Raw genomic sequence first — 10,131 nt, forward strand, 5'->3', positions numbered from 1 at the left:
TGCAACAGCTGGGGCTGCACCCACTTTGCTGAAGGTAAACTTTTCCTCGAATAGCAAAGATGCTCTACATCACGTTTACCTACCCAATATACCGTATTTTCGCGCGTATTACCCGCCCCTGCATATATTCCGCATCCCCACTCAGCCCGCCGGAAAAGAAAAAAAATCCTCGCATATTTCCCGCAAAGTTGATACAGGAAAGGTGGCTAAGGCGTTGCGCTGCTGAGCACAACCGCTGCAATGGAAGTCTTAGTCAGTGTTACTGCGCAGGAGCTTCACGGCACAACGTGCATTGCCGCGAAGCTGCACTAAAGGAAAAACCCCGCGTATTATCCACACCCCTATATTGCCACTGATATTTTCGCATTTTTGGTGTGGGTAATACGTGCGGAAATACGGTACTTTAACTCTTTTTGCACCATGCACATTAACATGTCTTATTTTGCTTGCTCACGTTGTCAGCCATCAGCTACTAAAGATCTTTAAACTGTTTGATTACTTCCATCATCCGCATGTCCAAGTGGTGTTCTTTTTTCACTTCTCTCATCGATCTCGCCAGCGACAGTGCGACATGGTGATGGTCATTCTGCTCATGTAAACTGTTCGTTAACTTTCCAAGATGCTCTATCAGCAAACTATCATCATCGCCTTTCCTTTTTTTTTTCTTTTAGGTGGCTGCATCGCAGACATGCTGGCAAGGCTGGGCTCGTGGCTTTGCAGTGAAGACGCCGTTCCCAGCGACCCTGGTGCCGACTCACTTGACCCAAGCGACGATGACGACTCCGGCAACAATGGGGAGCATGCAATCGACACTGGAGGTGCCGGGTACAAGTCAGGATGGTCACTTGTTTGGTCGAAATCGATGTCCTCAAATTGGTTTTGAGAAATCCCTCTCAAAATGCTCTCCGCCGTCTCATGGCTCCCTGTTTGCCTGGCATTCTTCTTGGGAGGCTCAAAATTTCCAGAAGTCCTGCACAGCAACAATAAGGGTGCATGTTATAAAATTGTGTCAATGTTCATCCTGAAAAAGAGCTGTGTTCGTTGGCGTGGATGCATAGGCACAGGACTTGTATGCTTCACACAGTTAAGCCCCTCATGTAAAAAGCTGAATGCCCAGAGACACCGAGTTTGTCCAGAGCAGGAGCTCTTAATTCTGTGGGGAGCAATTCAGGCCGCAAAAGCTGCCGTGCGTTTTAACTACTTTGACCGCCTTTTGTAATCTGTTGTATATGTTTGTCACTGCCACTGGGAAATCACAGCACGTCTGCATAAAGGCTGTTTTGCAAGCCGGCAATGTTTTGAAGGAGTTCGGGAAGACCAATCATGGCCACGTTGAACAGGAAAGGGAAGGGGATCACGCCTTGCCGCCTCCCGTTGCTCCCCAGTCGCAGCGTGTCTGACTGGACCCTCCCTACGACGAATATAGCTCTGTGGCCCGAAAGAAAGTTGCTAACATAGTCGTAGGTCGGCCTAGGTTCAGTTTCCCTCGGTTTTCAAGGACGGCTGTGTGCTTAATCTAGTCAAACATTTTTGTTACGCGAAGTCTCAATGTAGCTCTAGTGTGTAGTGGTGAGCAGTGTGCTCAGTCTATGATGTCGTGTTTGAGTCGAAGCATCACATCTTGTGTTGAGAGTTTTGGGCAGAAACCTATTACAGCGTGTGGAAATAAGTAATTTTTTATGTGCCTAAAATTACCTGTTCTACAAGCTACCCGACTCATGATGTGAGAGATGTCGGCCTTAAATTTTATAACTGAAGCTTTTTTTTTCCGGTTTGGGAATCATTACAACCTTTGCAAATTTCCAGTTTTTGATTTGACCATGTTCCCAGCACACATTCATGTCCTGGATGAGGACTAAGACAGAACTGTCGTCCAGGTCTACAATTTGTAATATTTTGTTAGTAATGCCTGTCTGGACCAGCGGTGCAGAGTAGGCTCTCAGGTATTCATGAATGGTAAAGTATCTCACATTTTCTTTGCACAATAAAGGACGAACGTCTAAAGAAACAAGGTATCACCTTTGGCACCACTCACTTCTGGCTGATATGTCATGTATGTATTTCCTACATGGTTCAGAATTGCAAGGGGATCACTGCTGCATGTGGAAAAAAAAACTGCTGTTTGCTCGATTAAAACCTTCATCACTGCAAGTTTGTGACATTTCTTCATTAAGGTCCTCCAATGAGTGACCCCACCAATCAGTGAAGGCAACAAAATTCTCACTTCTGTTGACTCTACCCGTATAATCAGGCAAGTTTTAATTACTATAGGTTAATTAATTTTAATTTGGTGTAAGTATAAATATATAAGTTATATATAGTCATATAAGTATAATTATATAAGTATAACTATAGGTTAATTACTTAAAAAAGAAGAAACATCCCCCTCGCGAGGGGCACGATCAAATGCAGAGCATTTCTGCGGGGGGGTGCGCCTGCAAGTCGTATGGATTACGTATTGGTTGTTGTTGTAATTGTTGTCTTCCAGCGTAGACATTGTCGATGAAGTCGGTGGTGAAACGTGCCGTGAACCCCCTGCCGCGGCTATGACGCAACGTGGAGCGGCTATGACGCAACGTGGCGCGGCTATGACGCAACACAATCTAACACAATCCACTTTAATCCAATCCAATCCAAATCCAAGCCAATCCAATCGAATCCAATCCAATGCCCCTCGCGAGAGAGTGTTATAGCGCCGAAATCGCCACCACGCGAACGCGTGATGCTGACGTCACGATCACACCACAGATGTTAGCGACCGCAGCGCACGCGAACGACATATGTGGTTTAGGCGCGAACCGACCGCGGCGAGAGAGCGCGATGCGAGCGCCCCACCTGTTCTTGCGCGCGAACCTAACGCGGCGAGAGAGGGTGTTGCGCACGTCCCCACCTGTTGTGCGCCCGAACCAAACGCGGCGAGAGAGGGCGTTGCGGGCGGAGAGAAGGCGAGGAGGACGCGGGGGTGAGGGCGCACCTCTGGCCGACGGTTGAATGAGTCAAGGATATAAGGCACGTTCGTAACCTTCCGTTCTGTGTCGGCTTTGTGGCTCAGTTGGTAGAGCACCGTGCACCTTGCGTTCCGCCCGCAGAGTCGTAGGATCGAAACCTGGCGCCGGCAAATATTTATATAGTGTAGGGGGAGCGATGCGGACGCGGACTACGGACGCCAACGCGGGTGACATCGTGAGTTACTGAAATGCTCTGCATTTAAAAAACGTAATTACTATAGGTTTTAATTACTATTGCAGCTGAGGCTTTGATACTGTTCCAAGCGATTTTCAGCTTTGAATCGCGACTCTATTCTAGTGCGGGAGCGCGGGGCACGGACAAAAGTGTATGCAAAGTGAATGAGTGCAGGGCAAATACGTATCAGCAACAAGCACTCCGTCTGCGCCCTTGCCTTGACTGATCGCATATCGTGTAAACTTCTGTAGCGCACTATCAACTTCCACCAACACTGCCGCAAGGCTCACATTCGCAAGCTACGACGCGAAAACCACGGTAGCTTTTTTTTCGCTAGTTTGTAAACTTACTAGTTAAACTAGTTTGTAAGCTAGTTTGTAAACTCAATAAACTTACTCGCAGGTTATCATGGTGTCGCGAAGGAACAGGAGCTGCTTGTAGAACGGCCAGGGAACCGGCGTCTCTTCGTCGTCGTCATCGCCGTCTCTTTCGGCGGAGTCGTCGGCGGAGTCGTCGGCGCAGTCGGTGCCCATGCCACTTTTTTTTCTGGGCTGCGACGTAGTAGCGGCGAAACTTATCCCTCAGGAACTTCCACCGCTTTTTTAATGCTGCGATGCACTCTGTGTAGACGAAATGAAATGATCAGCTGCTGCTTTCAACTGCCAAGCCGACGGAGACACACCGTACGTACCTTCGCTCATTTTTCCCGTAAACATTGCAGCGCAGATTTCCCTCTACAAGGCGGCTTTGGGCTGCTGTTTTTTGTGGTCTTTACGCGTGGCCAGCCACAAAGACGTTCGGCTGGCCACGCAAGCAATCAGCCTTTCGTTGTCAATTGCCGTGGGCATAGCGGACGCGGTCTCGTAGGCAGCCATTGCGGATGACGGACAGAAGGACCGGATGGCGGAAGTTGCGAGACAGCGGCGTTTGATTGGCTGCTGCCGATGACGCAACTTCCGGCGCGCGAAAAAATATCTGGCACAGCCAGATCTTGCCGAACGCGACGCACTTCGCCTGGCGCGCCGTCTCCGGCCGTCACGTGGTAGCGCATAGGCGCGTGAGCGCGTGGAATCTAGCTAGCGCGCGAACGCGTGCGTGGAGTGGCCGCTTTAGGGGCTTGCCTTGTCTTGTAGCCCGCTTGCTGGACCCAAGTAGAACCACGCGGTGTTCCGTCGTCGCGGCATAGCCCAGAGGCTTCGAAAACCAAGCGGTTTATATTTTTAGTCATACGCGTTCAGAACTCCTGAACCACTGGCGCTTGTCATGCATCTCCCCGTTGTTTAGCGCAAAGAACACTGCAGGTGCATTTGAGGCAAAATATACGTAATTATTCGGCATAAGCCCTGAGCATTTAGTTGGGGAAGCTCCTTGAGCTGGTTTTTACGATAGTAAGCGAAAAAAGGTGGCAGTGCAACGCTAGCACCTGCGGAAGCAAAAGCAAGCACAAGACGAACAGAACTCCTGCTGGCGCAGTTTGAGGCAGGGGGTGCGCGAGCACTGCGAAGGTGGGAAATTTGGATTGCATTTGGTAGTAGCAATGAGCAGATAATGGCACTACAGCCCATTATGGCGAATCATAGCTCTGCACTTCCGACAGCTTTCACATCGAGTTGAACGGCTTTAATTATTTTCTTAGGACAAGTCTGCGTTATCGCGATACTAAGAAATGCTTCGGAAGCGGATGGTACACCGCATAATAAGTCAGATATTGATGCCACCACAACATCGGCAGAACAACTTTAATTTTTTTCAACACCTACAGATGTGACTCTGAAATTATGCAACACAAAGCAAACAACACCGCACAAAGACCGCGTAACAGAAAAAGAAGCATTGCGGTTAAACATGCGCGTACTTTCAACCAAACCTTTGAATAAATAAAGATGCAGTTACGGGGGATGTGATGCATGTGTGCTCCCAAACTCACCACTATATACACACACAACGGGTGAGAGTGAACGCCATGTGGCATTTGCGTACAGCTTGAACAATGCAGATTGTGCAAAGTAAAGGCAGTGTGAATATTGAAGAGGATGGTGTTACACTACAGCACAAACAAATATGACCAGTGACAACGAATGCAGCACACCACCATGCGACTATGTAAACTATATTCTTTGATTGTAAGGCATGCACATAAAAGCCGTGTTCCATCTTTCTTGTTTTTTTTTATTATGCACCTCTTTGGATTGTTTTGTCACATTGCACTAAAATCAAGATCAAAATCTAATATTTCGACTACAGAAGCAATTGGGATGAAGTGTGTTTGAAATAAAACTTTAATAAAACTTGCATAAAATTTATGCCTCAAACAAGGCAGGAAAAAACACACCAGACCATGATGACAGTTCTGATATGGTTTTAGTTGAATGCTAAGAATTCCTACACTTGGGAACTTGAAATGCCTTTGACAACCTCCTAACAGCTATCGAGTTCTTTTCAATTATGACCATTTATTACCCTATTTTAGGCGGTGAAACATCAGCATGGCAAGTTACTTTTTAAAGTTATCGTGGGCAGACATCTTTCTGAGAGCCATACGCAGAACATGTCCCAGTGAAAAACAATTTCAAATCTCAATTCCAAACATTTGGAACAAATGTGCAGTTTGAAAGGAATTCAACAGCTAGTCAGGTTCACGCATTGCAGCACAGAGCTACGATTCACAGTCATACCCTTTAATTTCTCTCTTTAACATTTCATTCAAACAGCTCACGTGCAACCATGAGATGTGCAATGCCTTTTCAACAAACTTTCCCTACCTTTTTAATAAAAATTTACCTTGGTCATTGAGAACTACTAATATATATAATCAGTGAAAACTCAGACACACGGGCCAACAATAACGAGGACCTTCAAAAATGTATCGGCGAGACTTGCCTGCATCAGAATACGCGTACAGATTGAAAATCCAATTCAATGTGTTCTAAATGTAATGTGATGTAAATCCGCAGCGGTACTCTGATCAAGGCAAGTCCCTTGCCGATACATATGTAAACGTACTTGTTATTGTTCTTCACGTGCGTTTAACATTTCACTCATAGTATTTTTATGCGCCCGTTTTTCACCAGATATTCTTATATACATATATATCTGTGCCTGCCCAGAAGTGTGCGTGCATAGCATTGCATAGCATATATTCAAACGCATGCCAATTTTGGCAAATTCCGTCAAGGTAGTGCACTGTGCATTAAAATGGGCTGCTGATGAGAGCAAAGCTATACATGACTACGTAAGGCTATGAAAGACTGCTTGTACTTTGCGGGCAGGTTCATGGGAGTGTAGTAATTGTGCAACCACTTTCATTATGCAAGGCGTGAGACTTATACGGCTAATCAGCATGGGTGAAGGCCTGTGGCCACTTGCCTCTGGTAACAAGGCATTTGTTAGTGTACAGAGACTATGTCTAGAGCTAGAACAATGAGGAAAGATCACCCCAGCATCACAAGGCACAGGTATCCGATCAAACCAGGCAGTATTGCCGCGCTGAGTAAAAAGCCAAGGCAAGGAATAACACCTTGTTATAAACAAACCAGAACACCGGCACTATGCATTTTCCGAAAAGATTTCCAGTTGACTTTCTTACTTTAGCAATGCTATCCCGCATGAAATGTGGCTTACAAGCATATGACTAGAGCTGTATGTACAAGTTTCACCTGAAACTATAGTAAGACCACCCAGTCTTTTGTGCAGCGCACCACGACTGCTTCGCATCGAAGCAATCAAAATGTTATGCAAAGTATTTCAATCTTTTCTCTTTAAGGGCATGTGGCACCTACAGAAATGTTTCAAACTTGTAGCAATAACAACGCTTGTGCCGAACAAAAAACAACTGTGTTCCGTATCGTTGACTAGGGGTTTTCTTAATCCCCTCAATTTCGACTTTAGAAATCAGCTTGTTCCAAGGTGGCCAGTGCAGTCTTAAGATTTAAGAAACAGAACCCGTGAGCCATTGCTATTTCACACAAACAAACAATCTCCAAGGATTGCCCCTGCCGAAAAGGGAGAGATTGGGCGACCTTAATTGGCGACCAGCAGTCTGTTGAATCACGTACCATGAACTCAGCTACTGGTAACCAGCTGCTCATTCCCTCATCTCGAACAGCACCTATCCTCGGACATCCATGAATTGTTGTGGAATGGCAGCAACTAAAATATTTTTTCATAAAACTTTACAGCTAAATACCACCAAGCAAGCTCTCTTCCAAACTGTGCTACGCGCATACCCCTAAATAGTCTTCCGCAAATAGAAATACTGGACAAGCTATACACTCCGAAATGCGACTGGTTATTGAAAACAACCGAATATCTTGTGAACGCACAATATACTTAGCTTGCACAAACTCCTCATTGCTTGTTCGAAACAAAACACCTTTTATATTGCCGTGAATGATACCCTGAGGTTGGGAGGGAGATCTTAAATTGTCCTCCAAATAAGAAATTACCTGTCATGTGTGCTCACCACATCACCCCAATCGCTGTCCAAGGCAACAAGCCGATGACCTTCTGCTTTCAGTTATGCTCAGCTTTGATCACTGTTTCACAAAACCAGTGTTGTGATAAAATATCACTTCAATGGCTAGTACACAAAACCTATCTGATAAAACATTTTATTTCCACTTTGCACACCCCTCAGCTAATAAAACACACCAGTCATATATGCTCCCTACTGCTTTGACTTGGTATTCCTAATAAAAGCCCCATATGACATACCGATAATCACAGCACAGAAAAGCTTTTGTACAGGTCATTGTCATACAGCTTCCAGCACTGTGCGAACATATGCTGGCACACACAGCAAATATATATTAAAGTGACATTATATATTAAAGCAAACATTACGAAATAAAACAGTATATTCAAACCGCTACGCCAAACATTCACAGCTTTTCCAGCTCGAACAAACAAAATGGACGTAGCAGGCACCCCCACACACACAGAAACAGAGAGAAATACTAGCGACATTAACGACAAGTGAAGTTGATCATTTATAAACATCGCAGGTGTGACCATGTTGCAAACGTGCATTTACAAGGTGTCCGAGTGGCAAAGTGAGAGCCATGAGGGCCCTGGTCTATGTTGTTGCAGCTTAACACAAAAACTGAAGTCCTAGATGATGATCAAATAGACTCTGCCGGTGGAAAGAACTCAAACAATTTTTTCATTAGCGAGTAGGTTTCACTGTTTGTAGACCTTACAAGGTTAATGCGGGTAGCCGCACACCAAAGAGGAGAGCACTGCCAGCTTTCTCATGCCTGACATTCGAATCTGGAGTTTCAAAACTTCAGTGCTGTAATTTTGCACTACGCGGGAAGTGCAGTTGATACAAAACAGAGGCACCTTCCGTTTCTCATTCATAAGGCCATAACACACCTCCAGCTTGAAGACAGTACTGCAGAAACTGTCAGCAAGCACCCTTCAATTGATATTGAAGTGAATTTGTCAAGCTCACGGTTTTGCTTGCACTGCGTAGAATGGCTCAATTATCACACTTTTCATCGTTTATCCGGCCGAGAAGTCGAAATTATTTTTTAAGCGGGAAAGAATAGAAACTACCATGCGGGGTTTGTGGCGGCCGCACCAACTAAAGGCTGTGACGTCGGGAGGAGGTGGCACCGTGATTGGACGATGTCCAAGGTTAGCATTAAAACAAGTTTCGGTTTCGGTTCTGTAAAACAACATGGTTGGCACCCGACGGCATCGCTGGATGGGCATTCTTGATATCTCAGTAATCTTCGTACCACTCTTCTGCCATGTTGTCGGCTGTAAAATGCCCAAGATAAGCCTCCCAGGTCGGCTCGGAATCGCAGAAATTACTTGCTGAGGCCTACGCAGTGGATGAACGCCCTTCGCGTCACCGCAAGACGCTCAAACGCCATGCACTTTTCCCAGATATTCGGAGCTTGCCTCACTCATGCCTGAATCGTAAAAAGCGTGTTCCCACCAGGCCAAGGGTGTGGTGCTTCAGGCCTGTGCCCACTTCCCGCAAGCAGTCGGTGCTTGTGGCAACAGCACGCCAGCGAGAACTCGTTAGGGTGTCAGTGTCAGTCTGCGCGCGTTCTGCGAACTCGCTCGTGGAGCAGTGAACGTTACGCCCCAAAAACGGTGAACTCAGTTTAGAACTCAGAACTCAGAACTTTAGAACTCAGAACTCAGTTTAGAAACGAAAAAACGAACTTACAAACGAAAAGCACGTACCCTCCGGGATTCGAACTAGCGACTTGCAAAACATTACTCCTAGCACTTTAGAACACTCGGCAACGCGCCAGTGCTTCCGAGGTTGGACATATAAGGTATATATTGTATGACCAGTTCCTACTTTTATTTATATTTAGCACTTGAAATCATTAGGTGACTATTTGTTGCAGAGCCCTCGTGCAGTAAGCGTCCCCAAACTTCCACAATATCTCACGTCTAGCAATTGCATTTCTCAGACGGAAAAGCGTTCACAGATCTGTGGCCATGCTGCTGACCGCTGTGCTTGTTCAACGAGCGCAAAAAGTGCTTCCTGCTCCCTAGTTTTGCGCTGTACGGTAAAAGTTTCATGTGATTTTATTTCCTTAGTACCTATAGTGACTTCGCTGACTCTTCTCCCGCCTTTCCTACTAGCGTAAACTCGGCGAAGCGTCGCATGTGCACTTGTGCAGCGCTTGTGTGGAGTGACCCGTACTCGGAGCTTGATACAGTGTACAAACTAACAAAGTAAGAAAACCAAATTTTTCAATTCACAAACGTTTGCGGCTTAGTTTCAACTGAGCGAGCGAATTGCGGCGACCCGTCGGCAGCCAGCGGTCAAAACGCTCGGCCGTCTGACTCGGTCGGAAGGTCGGCGAGCCATGCAGTAGCGCAGCCAATTGCCAGATAATCTCCTCCTGACGTCACACGAAAATGCCACAGAAAATGAGCGAGGGTGCAGAGAGAGCGACAGCATTTTCGAATTGATTTTTG

At 46.2% G+C, this 10,131-nt stretch overlaps 1 pseudogene; it reads right to left on the bottom strand.

The window, feature by feature from the left end:
- Positions 1 to 472: 472 nt before the first annotated feature.
- On the bottom strand, positions 473 to 3,716 carry LOC144174350 (uncharacterized; annotated as a pseudogene).
- Positions 3,717 to 10,131: the final 6,415 nt, after the last annotated feature.

The sequence above is a fragment of the Haemaphysalis longicornis genome, unplaced genomic scaffold (genome assembly GCF_048455015.1).
Source record: "Haemaphysalis longicornis isolate Haplotype H1 unplaced genomic scaffold, Haemaphysalis longicornis Haplotype H1 scaffold_1, whole genome shotgun sequence".
Lineage (NCBI taxonomy): Eukaryota > Metazoa > Arthropoda > Arachnida > Ixodida > Ixodidae > Haemaphysalis > Haemaphysalis longicornis.